Below are 20,098 nucleotides of genomic sequence, written 5' to 3' on the forward strand. Positions count from 1 at the left end.
TCAATATCCTGTATAATTATGATAAAGAAATTTTAAAAATTGCTTATACTGCTTGGTATGCTTAATGAATTAAATCTTTGATTAGTACAAACTGTTTATTTTATCTAACCTTGGATTCAAATCGAGCATTTAATTTAAAGAATTATCAAGATGATGTTATGCTCACCAATATTTTCGGCTTAGATCTGGTTTGAACTCTTTGTAGCTTGCGCTTAATTGTTAGGATTTTATTGAATTTTTTTAAAAAATGAAAATATATTGCTTTGCCACAAGTTGTTTGTGTTTGTCATATGATCCTGTTTTAACCTTCTGACATTTTAGATCCATGTGGTTGTTTATTATAATTATATTAGGAATGTACCTAAATGCTAAACCAGAATATTGATGCTTGCTTGTGCCTTATTTTAAAGTTTCTTTTTCAGCAGCGCATCACCCTCCAATACTTTCTGAAAACATCAAAGGGGAAAATATTTTTTAAAATGCTTAATGGCAAATTTTTTTTTCAAAACTAAATCTACTTATCACTTGCCTTATTATATATATATATATATATATATATATATATATATTAAAATGGCCTAACTGATTCAGTGATTACATAATGCATGCGTACTAGTTAGACTGAAGTTGTGCTCAAACCAACCATTTGCCATCATGTGCCGTACATTTTAAACTCAAATCTTTTATGGGTCTCATGATGTGTTCTGAATTGCTAAGGTTTGTGAATATTTCTGGTCTAACTATGTTTTTCATATCATTTAAATCTTTTAATTACTAGTTATATTGTTTTGTGTACTCAATTGCCACACTTTTCAAAAATAGTTATATTCTTTATGCCCAAAATTTTTTTTTAATAGGGGTTGTTCTCTTAAGTTTTTTTAATACTCAAATTGTTTTACTTAGCTTAACCCTTTTTGCTAAAAGGGAGAGAGAAATACACCTGCAAAATTGGGTACTCTTGATACTTGAGCTTAAGTAAATAACATGAATGCATTTTGTATTTTAAATGTCTTCCTTTCTAGATATACTTGATCTAAATTGAAATTTTGAAATTATGCATATTCTTATGGGGAGCCTTCTTTGGCTTTACCCACTTTTATATTTTGTATTTGTCATCATCAAAAAGGGGGAGACTGTTGATTTTTTAGGTCATATCCCGTTTTGATTATGACAAATACAAAGTATCTTACCTATGCATTGAGTATCTGTGCAGAATTATCACTTTGCATGCACGAACGGTAAGAATTAAATAGAAGACATAAGGAACTGAAATTTAACATCACCTGATGTATGGCATAGCAATACGAAGTGCAAAAGGAATGAAAACATTGTATATATTGTGTTGTAAATGCATTTAAGTTTTGGGTCTGTAATATTTTAATATGGTCTGTAATAATTGCATCTGCATGCATGATAGGGATGAATGCTCAAGACCATAGTTTGACCTTAGGGATCACCTTTGGTCGACAGACACCAAATTTTTTCGATAGGCTCAAATGACCTTAGATAGACCCTAGGTCCTTGCACTTCACTTAGGAAAATAACGAGGGTAAAATATGGCTTAAGGTTTAAAAATGAAAGGACTTCGGGTGACCAAACCAGGCACGTTAAAATTGCCTCGGTCGACCGAATAGTTGACAGTTCAAAATTTTGACTTGGATTGGGCGACCGAACCAAAATGAACTGAACGTTCACGGTCGACTGATCATCAAATGAGGACTTTTTGACCTTCCCCAGGCACCCGAACTTCACATTCAAATATACCCCAGGCGACCAAATCCTTAATTCTGGCAGACTAAACTATTGACCAAGTGACCAAACCTCAAGCAGGTTTGAAATCGCCTTAGACTCAGCCACCTGAACCACTCATCGAGCACCTGAACCCAAAAATCAACTTTTCTGTATGTGTCTATTCGGGCGACCGAACCTTGGGTCTGAGCAACCAAAAATCTCGAGTTGCTCAATTTTTAACTGCGGTAAAACAAAGTTATTAAAGTTAATTGGGTTTAAAACTTTTTTTAATTATTCCCACCATGTCCCAATGGTCAAAATTTTGGGTGAACCTATATATATGTGCTCATTTGCAAAAATTAAGAGCAGATTGAGATTTTAATTTAAGAAAAATTCCTCTGAAATTTTGAGAGCTCATTCTTCTTATACAAAGCCAAATACTCACCCATTGCTATTCCTTTGCTAAATGAAGTTTGGTGAGAGTGCCTTTGAGTTATCATACATTGTTCCCACTTGCCCAAACTCTCATTGTGTTGATTTGCTTGATTGATTTTTATTGAGAGTTAAGCTAAAAATTTTCCCCATTGATTGAATCCATAAATTCATTTGTGGGGGAAATTTTGAGAGCTTGTGAGTCTTTACATAATTTTTTGCAAGACTCTTGCGCTTGTCTTGTGATTGTGAAGCAAAATCTTTTTAACAAGCTTGTGCTAAAATTATCTTTTGTGCTTAAAGGTTTTGAAAAACATTTTGAGATATTTGATTTGGATTGTGTTTTAACTTCCTTTGATTAATTGTTTGTTGAATATCATATCTTGAATCAAAGGTTGAACTCTCACATATACATACACTCACATATTTTGGAGAGTTTACATATTGGATCTCATCTGAGCATTAAATCTTTATCATATGTGAGTGCATATTCATTTGGGCTATATTGTGGTACATATCTGCTTGTGTTAGAAGCATTTGAATTGTACGCAAATTTCATATTCATTGATTGTATTCCAGACATGGCCTGAGGGGTATTAATCTAGCCTGTAAGGATCAGTTGTTAAGGCCTTCTCTGCCTCCGAAGGAGAGTTTGTAAAGGTTGAGGTCAACCCTAAAAATTTGACCTGGTTGTAATCGGCGCCGCTCCACCCGTTAAGTGAGCAATAGTGGTAATCCTCGAGCTTGCGAGTTGAGGCGGGGACGTAGGCACATTTTTCGAACCCCGATAACATATTTTGTGTCACCTTTACTTTCCTTATTTTATATTCTGCTTTGTGCTTGGTTTAATTTCATTGCTGAATATACTGCATATCTAGTTGACACGTTATTGTTTTTGGTTGAAAGATACTTGAATTGCTTTACATGTGCTGAAATTAATAGATATATCATCTCTGCAATTTCATACATATTTAGACTGCCCCTCAATTGTGTAATACTGATACTAGATTAGTTAAACCTACGAAGAATTTTTAATTCTCCAGTTCACCCCCCTCTTGGGATTACACCAAAGTCAACATAAATCTTCTAGTTCTTTTATTACTTTTTCATTCTTGCTTTCCAATCTCTTGATTTTTAAATCCATTTCTTTTTTCGCAAGATTCTTTTATTCTAATTCTTCATTACAGCTTTATTCTTATTTTTCAATAAAGTATATCATTTAGTTACTTTAACTAGAATCTTATGAACCTTGAATAATTCTCTTTGAAGTTCTTCATAAGATGGTCTACTCTCATCACTAGATTCATAAGATGAATCGTCACAAGAATCATTAAACGGTTTGGATGAGGAGTTTTGTACTTCATCATCGTCCTATGACATAAGACAACCATTTGCAATCTCTTGGTCACTTGATTCACATTCTGAGCTACTAGAACTTATATTGTCCCATGTAGTTGCCTTCATTGCCTTTTTCCTTTTCTTTTTAGAATCCTTCTTGAGCTGTGGACAATCCAGTTTTATGTTTCCAACTTTCTTGCAATTATAGCATGTAGGAGGTTCTTTCCTTGTTTCCTTTTTATTGGTTTCTCCTTTATCTAATTTTGAGTCCTAGAATTTTCTAGTGAATTTATTCTTCTTTCGAAGAATTTTTGCAAGTCTCTTCGTTATGAGGGCTATATCGTTATCATCCATTACCTCTTCATCTTCATCACTAGAACTTTCAATTAAAGCTTTAAAAGCAATGGATTCCTTGGCTTTATATAAGAGTGTGGATCCTATTAATTCATCTAGGGAAGTATTTTTCAAGTTTCTTCCTTCTGTTATAGCAGTGGCCTTAGGTTCCTATATTGGAGGAAGTCCTCTAAGGATTTTTCGAATCATCTCATAGGTTGAGTAATTTTTCCCTAAAGTATTGAGAGAGTTTATTGTATGAGTGCACCTAGTGTATACACTAGTAATAGTTTCATTAGGATTCGTCCTAAAAGCCTCATACTCTCTTGTGAGCATGTCAATTCTACTACCTCTAACATCAATCATTCCTTCATAGGTTACCTCTAATTTATCTCATATTTCTTTAACTAATTTACATATCATAATCCTATTGAATTCATTTACATCAAGAGCACAATATAATGCATTCATAGCACTTGAATTTACTTGCAACATCTTATGGTCATTGTCGGTCATCTCTTTTTCTTCTTTAGGTATTTCTTTACCATCCACAATTTTAGTGGGGATAAGGTCACCATATGTGACAAGTTTCCATACTTTCCAATTCATAGTTTGTAAGTATATCCTCATTCATTATTTCCAAAAGGTGTAGTTTACACCACAAAAGATAGGAGGTCTAGAGGAGGATTGACCTTCTGTAAAGGGAGATACGCCTAGGTATGCCATAAGGATCTTTATGTAGCTTCTAGTTTAAGATTTGCTACAACCTCGCTCTGATAACAATTGAAAAGTAAGGTGTATTACCAAGAGGGGGTGAATTGGGATTTAAAATTTTCTTTATGACTCCTTTTATTAATTCTTTCTCAACACTTTTTAGTTTCAATAATCACACATGTAAGGTTCGATTATAAATCACAAGTTCAGCCAAGACACAATTTAATCTAAATCTTTATGAATGAACTTGAATACTTTGCAACTTTCTTAATGCTTCTTTCAATAATAAAAATTAAAACTTGTTGAGTCTATGAGTCCAATCCGATTTTTGATAATGACAAATCACTTGATATTTGATCTGTGCATTAAGTTTGTGAACAGGACTTACACTGAGCATGCACGGAAAGATAACGGGTCATGGACGCCATAAAGTAAAGATGATACATATTAGAAAGTACCATGGAACTCAAAGAGTATGAAAATCAAGATGCAAGCGGCAAAGTTCAAGAATGTCTTGGGAATGGGTATTTAGAACTCATGTACCTACATTTTCGTATGATTTATCTTGAGGCTCAATACAATTTAGAATGATTTTAGGATTCATGCATTTCATGTACATCATTAGAGTACTTACATGGGCTTAGAAATGTGTTTAAAATCATGGAAAACTTTTTTTATAAAAGACCCAAGCAAAGAATTAAAGTAGAATTTTAAATTGGAAATGAATATGTATGAAAGAGGGGACTTCGGTAGCTTGAAGTTATCCTCAGGCGCCTTAAGAATTTCTTCGGTAGCCTGAAGATTAAGTTTGGTAGCTTGAAGAATTAAATGGAAAAGATAGAACCTGGCAGAGGTACCTCGGTCGCCTGACATTGGAACCTCAGGCACCTGAAGTTCACACTTCAGGCGCCTGAAGTCGAGTTCGGTTGCCTGAACTCGTGGGAAAACCTAAAAATCAGTTCTTTATTAAAAAGACACACGAGGTATCTTATTGATCCAACGGCTAAGATCAATCCTAAGGGTAATATACTATATATTATGAATATCTAAACCCTAGAACAGGAGAGAGACACACAAGAAAGAGAAGAACACACCTTGTTGCAAGTTTGTTGATTATCTACTCTTAGTGCTATTTGTTTGCCGATACATCAATCTCATATCTTCAAGCTTGGGCAAATCAATTCAGATTTTCAAAGGGAACTTGTTTACTCTACTGTACTTCAATCTAGTATTGACGCTTGATCTTTCAAGTTATTAGTCTTGTGATTTTTACTCTACTTGACTACTTGACTTGACTAGTTATTATTCTACTTGACTAGTATTGAAAAGTATTGATCTTGAGTGTGCCTTTCGTAAAATTAATTTTCTAAGAGATCATTACTTGAGAAAGTTTATCTAACTTGGTAGATTAAATTTTGGGTCAAGAGCATATAAATATACATATATTTTGTCAAAGGGCTTCTTATTGAAAAATCTAGTTTTGATTAAAAGAATGATCTTGAAAGTATCTTTATATATACCAAACTATTTTAAACAAGATCATTATTTGTTTTATGGTGTGTGACTCATTGAAAGGTTTGATTTAAGTGTGTGGTTTCTAAAAGGATCTATCTTTAGATACATTAGAACTTGATTTAATATCCTTAATACTTATAACTATAATTTTAATTAAGGGATATTTTTCTGCAAATTAATATACTCAGTTTTGTGGTTGAGTACTTGAAATAAAACTTTGTGATTTTGATTGAGTGTATATTCAAGACAAAGTTTTTGCCAACAAGTTCACTTCAATTATATAAGTGTGCATTTTTGCAAAGTGAACCAAGAACCCTAGATTAATCCAAAACATTTTGAATTTATCTTTACTTGAAAGTTTTGGTTAAAAAAGGGATTTGTGTGTTGAGGCATATCATACATAAAATGATTTTATCGTTTTCACTCATTCACGAGCTTCAAGTTATATCATATGTCAATGTTTTAGGAATTTGAATTGTACTCACCAGCTTTTGTTAGAAGCATTGTTTTTGAGTGTATTTTCCAAATTCTATTGTATACACGGTTTGGTGTGTGAACCGGTGTAAGAGGAGAGAGTTGTATCTCTTGTAAGCAGTAGAGTAGGAGGAAGTTGTGCCTCTTGTAAGCAGCGGATTGCAAGGGAAGTTTCATCCCACTTTAAGGAGTAGGGTTAGTGAATCCTTGAGTGGTTGTTCAAAGCGAGGACGTAGGCCATGTAAGCTGAACCTCGTAAAATTGTGGTTGCATTCTCTCTTCCCTTATCTTTTTTATTTTCCGCATCGTATTTCAATTTCCAGCGTGCTTGTGTATGTTAAATAATTTCACACCAACTTGATAAGTGACTAGTTAAACTTAGATATAAGGATTGATTGGTAAATAGTTTCAAAGAATTTTTAAAATACCCAATTCACCCCGCTCTTGGGATTAAACCTTAATCAACAAAACTTAACAAGTCAATGTAATCAAGATAAGCTTCACAATATGAATTAATATAGAAATTCCAGCAAGCTTCCAAGATTCAGTCTTTTGATAATGAGTTGTAGCTTATGAATGACATGTATAATGAACGTACTCCATTGGAAGGTTTCCGTAAGATTCAATCAGCGTACTCCCTTAGAAGGCTTCCTCAATTCTCAATCACAAATTAATTTCCAGCAGTTCAATAATCATCCACACAATTTATATGTGTAGAAAATTAAAAAGATTAGGAAAAAGAGTGACACCGAGATTTTTACGAGGTTCAGCTATACTTGCCTACATCCTTGCCTTAGGAAAACCACCCAAGGATTTCACTATACCGCTCCCTTAACTGGGCGAAGCAAACATTTTACACACTACTTCAATTAGGATAAAGCCCTCCTTGACTCACTTGAAAAATGAGCAGCTCGGAAGCTATCCCAAGTATAGGAGTTCTGTTGTGTAATATTAAGCCCAATGGCTAGATCGTCTCCTCAGGGAATGCGTTTAATCTCAGATTTAACGTTCTCCCAATCAAAATTAAATTGCATTGAACTTAGTTCAGATTCGGGGTTTTTCAAGATTGTTCAATTTCACTTTTGATGAATTAAATAACACATAATTTAAAACCCTAAACTAACATGCTCTAAATAAAAGAAAACAAGAATAGAAACCCTTATCTACTTAAGGAAATACCGAAGCACGTGCTAATTAAAGATGGTAACTTCGGACACGGAATTAAAAGCACACTATGGAAACTCAAACAGACACAAACATGCACTAAAACTCGAAACTTCAACAAAAATCGAGAATTCGAACCAAAATTTAGTATTTTGAAAACTTAAGAAATACCCAGACAAAATATAAAAACATGAACTTTAACAAAAAGAAACCTAAACTAAATCAAACTTCAATTAAAAATTAAATTTTTTTAAGAGAAGAGAACAACTAAATTAATCTACTACTAATTTATGGGAAGACAAAACAAAACAAAACACAAGAAGAAGAAAAACACAATTAAATAACCATTACAAAATAAAACATTAAAATTCAAACTTACAAATAACATAGATAAATAATAATAAACACAATAGTATCCATCAAAAGAAATAAATGAAAGAAAGAAAGGAAGAAGAAGAAGAGAGAGAGAGAGAGAGAGAAAGAGCCATGGAGGTCTCGGATTGGCAGCAGATTGCTGCTGGTATGCTGGTAGCAGTTGGTAGCTGCTGCTGCTGCTGGTGTGGCCTGTAGAAAAGAGAGCTCCTGGGCTTCAACTGGTTGCAGCAGCTTCTCGGGTGGAGGCTAGACTGTTGCAGCAAGTTGTAGAGCTTCCTGGGATGGTGATGGCTGGAGCTCGAACAGTGGGTTGCGGCTGGAGCAGAGGAGAGCTCGGGTGATGGTGGCCTCTCGGATGTGGCTAGAGCAGAGGGACAGATGGGACTGAGTTGTTGGAGATTTGTGGACTTAGAGTGGCTGTGCAGAGGGAGTTTCAGCAGGAAAACAGAGAAGGAAAAAGGAGGGAAAGGAGAAGAAGAAAGAGGAAAAAGAAGAAGAGAAATACTGAAAGATAGAAAAGCTAAAAGAGATACCAAAAGAGAAGACAAGAGACAGCAAGGAAAAATAAGGAGAGGAGAAGAAGAAGAAGAAGAAGAAGAAGAAGAAGAAGAAGAAGAAGAAGAAGAAGAAGGAGAAGAAGAAGGAGAAGAAGAAGAGTATATGGGAGAGAAGAGGAGAGCTTGGTGTGCAGGGCACGGCTGGGAAAGAGGAGAAGAGAAGAATAAATAGAGATTGGGGAAGAAAGCCCTAGACTCGGATTAGAGATTTGACCCATTTAGAGGACCCGAATTATTATATTTTTTTTGTTCTCTGTTCATCACAAATCTGACTTTTATGGAGGCCGTATCTCACAAAATTCAAAAACAGAAAAGTTGTAGATAATCCTTTCCTCTTTCTCTAGAAATTTGAATCGTCTCGATCAGAGCTCGGACTGAAAAGTTATGCACGAAATACGAACAAGTGTCGGTTTTGGTTCCCGAGAATTTTCTTGCGACAAAAAAATACCAAAACTTCATAAATAGTGCAATAAAGTTCAAGAATGATGATTTTGGAACTTTATTAAAATATTGGACAATTTTGGATATTTAATTAAAAATATAAACCGTAAAACTCGGGTTAAACGTCCAATTACGCAGTTTTAGTGCGTAATCACACCCCCTAACTAACGTTTTGCTAGTGTCTAGCAAATGACGTGAATAAATCTCAAGGTGGTGTCTAGAACTACATACTCTGGTGATCATGAAATCAATGCACATGTGATATAACTATACCACTTCACATACAAGAATACTACTGAATTTCACACAGGCTTGTTCATATTCAACGCACATGACTCAAAAGCACGTCACTCATGCAAGTTTCATCGTTCATATGTGATTTGAGAGCAATATACTCACATGAAGTTAATCAGTGGCACATTCAGAGTTAATGCAATCATATAAGTTTGAGTATAAATAGTAAACTCTCGAGGTTTGTGTGATGTGTGTGACTCAGTACACCTAGGACGCCAGTGGACACCTACAGAACGGTTGCTTTGACTCAGCCTAACTGGTATACCCTCAAAAACACTCAAAGGAATGGGTTCACTCATCATATGTGAGGAGGAGTGTTGCGATCAAACATCCCACATATTAAAAGGAACAATGCTAAGTATATGGAGTGGACTAGTCTGGAAAGGATCTAGCCTATCTATGAGGTGTCGGGTCCTTCACCCTCACATCTTCTCACCTACTCGCCATATCCAACTGAGACCACCCTAGATCAACTTACTCACAAACTTGTCGTGAATGCATCTGAGGCATTAATCAGTTGAAGAATCTTCATACGTGGAAAATATGTGTCGTCCTTGACTTTTTGTGATATGTATTTGGGCCGGCATTGACATTTCATTTCATGCGCATGTGTTTGCTTATTCTTTTTTTTCCTGCTCATTCTTTATTTTCTGTCTTTTTTTTAGCAATAAGGACAATATAACACTTCTTTTGTAATCTTCAAACAATCAATGGGAATTGAGCTCGAATAGGAGTTCATGAATTAAGTCTATCTCTAGGGGTGGCTCAGCCTTCACATCTTGAGTAGGTTACAAGACCTAGGTTTCTATCTCCCCACTAGGTGTCACCTCTAGGCTAGCAAATCAAAACATAGACTAGTGTACAAAGGAATCATCCAGAAAAAGAGAATTGAGTTCCATGAACTCTGATTTGATATTAACGCTCAAAAGGACGATAAATAGCTCAAGGATATCTCACAAGGTGTCATAGTCTCCACGGGTGTTCTCTCAGTGCTCACAAGGAAACCCTAAGTGCAATGAATCACGTGAATGTGTTTATTCAGCCTCGTGAGATGCCGTGTAAATACAGGAAATTATATAATCAAATTAACATGAATGTACTACCAATCGATTCTTCATGGAGTCATAAGATCATATAGAGAGAAACTACGCATGATTGACTCAAATGTGTCATTCATAAGTTATATGCAAGTATACGAAAGGTATACGCAATGTTAAGCATAGCATAGTGCAATGTAATTTTTCAGTGCTCCTCCTTTCTTTCTCTTTTTCCTTTTGATTTTTTTGATTTTTTTTTTATTTTTTATTTTTTATTTTTTTATTTTTTTTTAAACCCAGTACGTGTACTTGCACAGTGTCACATGCGAATGCTCATCCCCCCCAACTAAAGTGGAACATTGTCCTCAATGTGAAAGCATAGGGGAAATAGAAAATACTGTGCACGGGAAAAGTAAGGCGTACTTGAGTGGCGAAATAATGGAAAACAAAGATCGAACTACGAGAAAATAGACCTAAAAACTAACTAAAAATAAAATAAAATAAAATAAAAGGAAAATAAGGGAAAGAAAAACATCAAAATTGTCTTGGCGGAGGCTCTGGAGGAATTTCGTCTGGTGGCCGCAGGTCTATAAATTGCATCGGCGGTTCTCCAAATTTGAGCCGCCACAATCGATCAGTCTTCATACCTGCACGAAAATCAATCTCAAATGAATTAATGCATGTCAAAATACCAAAAAATTTGTGTGCAGGTCGACCCTCATGTGTGGACAAGAATGGATCTTTATTCAACATCGTTTCCAGGAAATTTGCTTCTTTACGAACTAACGGTTGAGAGAAAGTGATCGGAATAATTACCTGCAGTTCTTCAGAAGCATTAACATTAAAGGTTTTACCTGGTTCTTTGAAAATTATATGCTCACCAGACTGGTCACCCTTTTTATTGGGTGTACATATCATCATACCACTGCAAGAGTCTGCCTCCATATTAAGCTCCTTAACATCTGCTTCAGGTGGAAGTGACGGTTTCACGGTTGCTGAGCTTAGAGTATTAGGTACCATAGGTTGGTACTCCGTATGAGTATCAGTCTCCTCATCAACTAAATGCTCCGCTTGTGACCCCGTTTCCTCTGATTTTTCTTTGACCTCTTCTAGTTCAGCCGTGACTTCTAGTTTTGGGACAACTGGTTGTCCGACGATGAGCATCTCAAGTTGGAGAAATTCTTTCTCGCTTCTCGATGTAGTGGTGGCTGCTGCTATCTCAAGAGAAACATCGTGTATTTGTTGGTGTGGCAGCTGGTACTCTTGAAAACTAGGTTGAGGTTCCACGGGCAATTCTTCATTTTCTAAAATGTCCAAATGCGTGCTTATCGCATTAATGGTGTCCCGCAATTCATTATTATGATCAACTTGAGTTTGCATGAACTGCTGGAGCATGTTCGCCATCTGTGTTATGCTATCCTCGAAAAGGTCTGACGACGTACAGCTCGGAGAGATCTGTTGTGGCTGATATTGAGGCGGAGGGTTGTTTGGGTAGTTTGGTGGTTCATATGCATCACCACCACAAATTGTGCTGATAGGATGTGCAGTCATGGGTGCCTAAGTGTATCGTGTGTTGCATTGTGGGACATTGTCAGCTAAGTAATCAAAGAATGATAATACCTGATCTGGATCCTCGCTGACGGGCTCTCCATTAGACATAATCTAGACAAAACACTTGCAATCAGGGGTAAGAGCACTATAAAAATAATCAGCTAACCTCTATGAGTCAAACCCGTGATGTGGACAAGTGTGTAGTAGATCCTTGAATCGCTCCCAACAAGCTCGAAATGTCTCGTCATCCTGCTGCACAAAATTAAGAATCTGTTCCTGCAAAAATTGAGTTTTCTGTGAGGGACAAAATGCATGTAGGAATTCACGCTCCATATCAACCCAATTAATGATAGAGTGCGGTCTCAAGGAATGAAACCAAATCAGTGCCCTATCCTACAAAGTAGCAAGAAATAAATTTAGTTTAGTAGATTCGTCAGCTCTAGCATGAAAGAAAAACATGTTGCAAGTTAACTCAAACTCTGCTAGGTGCTGATAAGGGCACTCAGATTCCGACCCGTAAAACTCGGGTAGCAATGATGTCCTCCCGCACTGCATCAAGAAATTAAGCTCGTCATAAGGCAAAACAGTGGAAGAGGATGCAGTGGCATATTCAAGCTGCAAAAAGTCCATTATCGTGCGCGGTGCATGTGCAGCCATTTTTCAAAACTCGATTTTTTTTTTCTTTTTTTGTTTTCTGCTTTTTTTTTTTTTTCCTTTTTCTTAGAACTAATAAAAATGACGGGAAAAACATAAAATTGAGACTAAGAACGACATTCCCCGGCAACGGCGCCAAAAACTTGACTCACTCGAAAAATGAGCAGCTCAGAAGCTATCCCAAGTATAGGAGTTCTGTCGTGTAATATTAAGCCCAAGGGCTAGATCGTCTCCTCAGGGAATGCGTTTAATCTCAGATTTAACGTTCTCCCAATCAAAATTAAATTGCACTGAACTTAGTTCAGATTCGGAGTTTTTCAAGATTGTTCAATTTCACTTTTGATGAATTAAATGACACATAATTTAAAACCCTAAACTAACATGCACTAAATAAAAGAAAACAAGAATAGAAACCCTTATCTACTTAAGGAAATACCGAAGCACGTGCTAATTAAAGATGGTAACTTCGGACACGGAATTAAAAGCACACTATGGAAACTCAAACAGACACAAACATGCACTAAAAATCGAAACTTTAACAAAAATCGAGAATTCGAACCAAAATTTAGTATTTTGAAAACTTAAGAAATACCCAGACAATATATAAAAACACAAACTTTAACAAGAAGAAACCTAAACTAAATCAAACTTCAATTAAAAATTAAATTTTTTTAAGAGAAGAGAACAACTAAATTAATCTACTACTAATTTATGGGAAGACAAAACAAAACAAAACACAAGAAGAAGAAAAACACAATTAAATAACCATTACAAAATAAAACATTAAAATTCAAACTTACAAATAACATAGATAAATAATAATAAACACAATAGTATCCATCAAAAGAAATAAATGAAAGAAAAAAAGGAAGAAGAAGAAGAGAGAGAGAGAAAGAGCCATAGAGGTCTCGGATTGGCAGCAGATTGCTGCTGGTATGCTGGCAGCAGTTGGTAGCTGATGCTGCTGCTGGTGTGGCCTGCAGAAAAGAGAGCTCCCAGGCTTCAACTGGTTGCAGCAGCTTCTCGGGTGGAGGCTAGACTGTTGCAGCAAGTTGCAGAGCTTCCTGGGATGGTGATGGCTGGAGCTTGAACAGGGGGATGCGGCTGGAGCAGAGGAGAGCTCGGGTGATGGTGGCCTCTCGGATGTGGCTAGAGCAGAGGGACAGATGGGACTGAGTTGCTGGAGATCCGTGGACTCAGAGTGGCTGTGCAGAGGGAGTTTCAGCAGGAAAACAGAGGAGGAAAAAGGAGGGAAAGGAGAAGAAGAAAGAGGAAAAAGAAGAAGAGAAATACTGAAAGATAGAAAAGCTAAAAGAGATACTAAAAGAGAAGACAGGAGACAGCAAGGAAAAATAAGGAGAGGAGAAGAAGAAGAAGAAGAAGAAGAAGAAGAAGAAGAAGAAGAAGAAGAAGGAGAAGAAGAAGAGTATATGGGAGAGAAGAGGAGAGTTTGGTGCGCAGGGCATGGCTGGGAAAGAGGAGAAGAGAAGAATAAATAGACATTGGGGAAGAAAGCCCTAGACCCGGATTAGAGATTTGACCCATTTAGAGGACTCGAATTATTATATTTTTTTTGTTCTCTGTTCATCACAAATCTGACTTTTCTGAAGCCCGTATCTCACAAAACTCAAAACACAAAAGTTGTAGATAATCCTTTCCTCTTTCTCCAAAAATTTGAATCGTCTCGATCAGAGCTTGACAGAAAAGTTATCCACAAAATAAGAACAGGTGTCGGTTTTGGTTCCCGAGAATTTTCCTGCGACAAAAAAATACCAAAACTTCATAAATAGTGCAATAAAGTTCAGGAATGATGATTTTGGCACTTTATTAAAATATTGGATAATTTTGGATATTTAATTAAAAATATAAACCGTAAAGCTAGGGTTAAACGTCCAATTACGCAGTTTCGGTGCGTAATCACTCCTCTCCAAGCGATACCCCACGCTCGGTTAGCCAATGATTCAGTCAACCCTGAATAGTCAAAAAAACAGGAGAAAATATTTTGAGTACAATGACACTCTCAAAAGAGCTCATTAGTACAAGTTAAATCAAATATACTTCAATCAAATAAAAATATAAAAAGATGAAGCTCAAGTGTATATGATCGGGTTCTTTCTTAGACTAAAAATTTCAAGTAGAGGAAAAAAACCATGAGCTTTTAAATCAGCAAGTACTCAACTTTGGCTTTTAGAAAATATTCAGCAAGAATGCTTTGATTGAGAAAGAATTTGATCAATAGCTGATTTTGATCTTTGTTGTTGTGTTTGATTCTTGGTTTTAACAAATATTTATAGATATAAAAAGTACCATTTCATATTCCCCAAGTTGCTTTGAGTATTTCCTAAGTTTTTACAAAGTTTGAGGGCCAAGAAATCACTTTTGGAAACCTTCCCACGCTGTTTAAATTTGAATTTTAAGAAGGTTAGTCGACTATGCCTATTAAATCAACATATTTTTGAAGTTAGTATAGGGTCAGTCGACTAGGCTTGATGGGTCAATCGACTGGGCCTATTCTATCTGTTGTTCAGTCAACTAATCAGTCGCCTGATGTGCTGTTAGTTTTGATCGCCCTTCAGTATTTTGGTCATAACTTTTTCTATATAACTTCAAATTGGACGTTCTTGATATCAACGAAAATATAGGAGAAAATCTCATAACTTCTATGTTGAACACTTTTTAAGATAAGAAACCATTGATAGATAAAATTGCACATTAATGCAAATATAGAAAAATGAAGGGAATTTGGAGAATCCTGTTTTGGTGCTTTTTATTCCAAAAATAATTTGAACCCTTAGCCATTTGATCCTTGATGTAAATTGTCTGATATCTTTAGGATCCTTGTGGTTGATTTTTTTTTTTGTTATTTTATGAATTGTGCCTAAATGCTCAACCAGAAAAACAGTGCTTGCTTAAGCGTTGAATTAAATTTTTTTTTTTTCAGCAAGCATACGCCCCCAAGCTCCCCCTTGAATATATCAAAAGGAAACTTTTTTTATCTTTTATGGCAAGAATTTTTCTTTACCTAAAATTCTTTGACTTGCCTTATTATTTATATATTTGTTTTTGATTGCATAACTCGTTCATTCATTCATTCATAAAAATGCATGCTAACCAGTTAGACCGACTTTATACTCAAACCTACACTTGCTCTCTTATGTCGTGTGCTTTGAACTCATACCTTTTATGGGTCTTATGAAGTATTTTTAGTTACAAAGGTTTGTGGATATTTTTGGTCCAACAATGTTTAACACATGTTTTTTTTTTAATCTTTTAATGACTAGTTATACTATTGTATGTGTTTTCTTGCTAATTTTTCAAATCAACAATTTTTTTTTAATGCCCAAGTTTTAAAATCAAAAAAGGGAGAATTTTTTTTTTCAGCTAAATCTTTTAATGCTCAAATTTTTTTTTACAGCTCTGATCATTTAAGCTTTCTCACATTTATATTCATATATTTCATATCTTGTGAGGTATACATCTACTCTCCATAATGCACTGCATGTCCATAGTACTTTATGGATATTGGAAATATTGCACTTTTTGCTTGAACTATCTTGAATCATATTATATTGCTTGCGCAATATTGTTTAAAAACAGTTTTGTTTCTCCACCTAAGGTTGCTTTACATGCATACTTTTATTATTACCTTAGCCCTTTATGATGATGTCAAAAAGGGGAGAAAGATCTTAGCAAAACTGGGAAGATAATAGCTATCGTACTTGAGCTCTATTATCAAACATTTAAATTGCATGATTAATTATTTGGTGTCTTCCTTCCACATATGCTTGAATTATATTATAAATTTTTTTATGCATATTCTCAAGGGGAGCCTTTGAAGAGCTATACCTTTTATTTCTTGTGTATTTGTCATCGTCAAAAAGGGGGAGATTATTGACTCTATGCATCATATCCCATTTTGATAATGACAAATCACTTTGTATCTTACATGTGCCCTGAGCTTTTGAACAGGATCAACCATAGCATGCATGGATGGTAAAGATACAATGGAAGCTATAAGGAACAAAATGATCACACCACAGGAAGGTGTTTGAAAAGCAAAGGGAATGAAGACCCATTTTTTCATTGTATTTGCAATTAAATTATTGGGTCTATAATAATACATTTGCATGCATGATAGGAGTTTATGCATAAAAATACCATAGACTGACCACTAGGTTCCACAACCCTTTAATTAATAATGCCATAACATTCTCATAGGGTTGAACAAGTTCAAGGGCAAAAATAGGGCAAAATACTTATGTTTGAAGTGCCCTGGTTGACTGACCCTTGAAGGCTTAAATAGCCTCGGCTGACTGTCCCTATTTCCTGATTATTTTTATGGCTCGATCAACCAACCAAAAATACACACGTCTTCCCAGATCGACCGTCCATCAAACTTGAACTTTTCCAGTGTCCTTAGTTAACTAGCCAATCAGTTCAAAAACGTCCTGATCGACCGAACCTTATAAGTGGTCAACCAACTCTTTGCTTAGGTCAATTAAACCCATGAAGGGTTCCGGATCACCTTTCACCTGGCCAACCAACATGCTCCTTGGTCAACTGAGCTTAGCCTGAGAATTTAGCCTTTTTACTTGGATGGTTGACTGGCCAAGTCCTTGGTCGATTGAACCTCTCGAGTTCATCAAATTTAACCGCAATAATTGGGGTTAAAAACCTAATTAATTTTTTTTCAAAATTCCAAATATGTCCCCAACAGTTATATTTTAAAGGACGTCTACATATACCCCTTCATTTTCTTTGATTAGCAGTTGATTAGCAAATTAATTAAGAAAAATTCTCTTAAAATTTTTATACTCCCATTGATCAAATGCCATACTTTCAAGAATACTTTTTCATACTCTCTCATTTTCTTATTTTCTAAAATCATTTTTGAGTAGAGAGTTTTAATCCCTTTTACTCCTTATTTGCAAATCAATTGCAAGTTTAAAGGAGTTTAATTTTATTGTTGTGTGTGCATTATTCTAGATCATATCTTTTGCAATATACTCTCACATAATCATATACTTTTGAAAATCTTTCTTGAGAGCTTGCTATTGTGATTATTCCCATAGTAGTTCATATATATATTGATTGGGATAATCTATTCCTTGCTTCTGAGTCTTGGCATTCTAATTGCAAGACTTGAAAGCTTGCATTCCTTTTATATAAATCTTCTACAAGCTTAAACCCTAAGTACTTGTTGTGCTAAATATTTGAAAAATATTTTTGTGATATTTGTTTAGGGTTGTAGAGATTCTTTGACTATTCATATTGTGAAAATTCCATCTAGAATCAAAGATCTCACTCACTCATACATATATATATATATATATATATATATATATAAAGATATACATATTGTGGTGAGTTAATATATATTGTTTAACCATATCTCACTTGAGCATTAATTCCTTACCATTTTTGAGTGCATTGTGCTTTAGATTGTACACATCTGGTTGTTGAGAAGTATTTATCTTTATGCATAAATTTTTACATCAGTTGTATTCCCGACGTGTGGTCGGAAGAGGGAGACTAGCCCTGTGAATAGTCCCGAATTACTCAGACTCGGTTAGGAGAGCACCGAATAGACTTAGACCTGGTTAATAAATTCTTGGACTGGTTCTGACCCAATTAGGAGAACTAGGTGCCCCATCTTGTAAGGTGTTGTATTTGGTACTATTCCACCCTTAGGCGAGCCTTAGTGGAATCCTTTTACTTGTGAGCTTGAGGTAGAGACATAGGCAGTATTGGCTGAACCCCAATATCATTTTCTGTGTCTGCTCTTTATATTCCTGCACTTTAATTTCCTGCATATGTATGCTTATATCTGATTTACTTTATATGTTGTGCATATGTTAAACATTGTGAACAATTAGAAAATACTGAGCATGTCATATCTGATTTTAACATTTGCTCAATTATATTGTGTTTGTTAGAATTGGTGTATTCCCAAGAGGGGGGGTGAATTGGAAATTTTAAACTTTTTCTCCTAGGTGAATTTATCCAATGGCGATATATGCACGACCTAGGGTCTCTCTATGCAATTTCCAAATGCGTAGATAAAAATGATGTGAAAATTAAATCAAATGCATCATTCACACTATAACATACATGTGCGGTAAATATAAAGCACAAAAATATAAACGAGGCACACAATATGTTATCGGGGTTCGGCCAACTGTGCCTACGTCCCCGCCTCTAGCTTGCAAGCTCGAGGATTCCACTAATAGCTCACTTAAATGGGTGCAGCGACACCAATTACAGCCAGGTCAATTAGCTTAGGGCTAACCTCAACCTTTACCAGGTCAATTAGCGGGGCTGACCTCAACCTATACACCTTAACAGGACGACGCACCTAACTTTCTTAACCGGGTCTAAGCCAATCCGGGACTATTCCAGGGCTAGTCTCCCTCTTCAAGCCCGTGCTTGGAAATAAAACAAATGTGTATTACAATCAAATGGTACTGTGATTGTGCTTTCGTGTAAAGCAAATATGTACCCAAATACGCGTAATTACATACACCACAAATGATATAATATGTAAGCTCAGTGTGGTCTAGATAATTCAACTCTCAAGGCTATTTTTTATCAGTGTAATGCGTACGTGAGAGTGTCAAACAAGCAATCTTTGTATCACAAGATATTCAATCTAAATGCTCAAGCAAAGATATTAGCCACAGTCCATATATTTCAATCAACATGTTTTCTCACTACATATATGTATATGAAGCTCAAGTAGTATATGGATTTGGTTTGCAAAATGAGATTAATCTTTTGTATTCAACTAAAGATATAAATCAATGAATATAGCAACAAAGATTTTTCTCACACAAACAAATATCCCTTTAAAGGTTTTTCAAGATAAAGCACACTAGATATTTGAAAGTATTTTGAAAATATTTTGCAACCAAAAACAAATACAATCTTCTCAAGATATTGCAATGAAGGTGCAAGCTTAGAAGATCTATCAAAGTCTTCTTAGGATAGACTTATCAACAAAGTCCCCCAAGAATCCTTAGGTTTGGCTCTCAAGAAAATCGTGTCAATGAAATAGAACAAAGAGAGCAAACCTTTCCAAACAAACACTCAATCGACTTACAGAGGGTTTAGACAATAGTAGCAGGTAAGTATGAGTGAATGGGGATAAAAAATGAGTAGTATAGGCTTTTGGGTTTTCAGAGAATTCTCCCCTAATCAAAGTCACTAATCATTATCTAATTTTCAAAAATGATCTCATATATATAGACATGGGAGGAAATATGACCGTTGGCGACCTATTGGGTATTATTAATAAAATTTAATGACATTTAAAACATTTTAACCCTATTTAAAAGATATTTAACCGCGGTAAAAATCAGGGCAACCCAAGAGGTCTGGTCGACCAGAAATGTTTCGGTCGACCAAGTCTCATATGGTTCGGTCAACTAGGGAAATTTTGAACTAAAGGCTCGATCGACTAAGAGAGGGTGATTTCTTAATTTTCTGAGG

This window comes from Malania oleifera, chromosome 9, assembly GCF_029873635.1.
Source record: "Malania oleifera isolate guangnan ecotype guangnan chromosome 9, ASM2987363v1, whole genome shotgun sequence".
Classification (NCBI taxonomy): Eukaryota; Viridiplantae; Streptophyta; class Magnoliopsida; order Santalales; family Ximeniaceae; genus Malania; species Malania oleifera.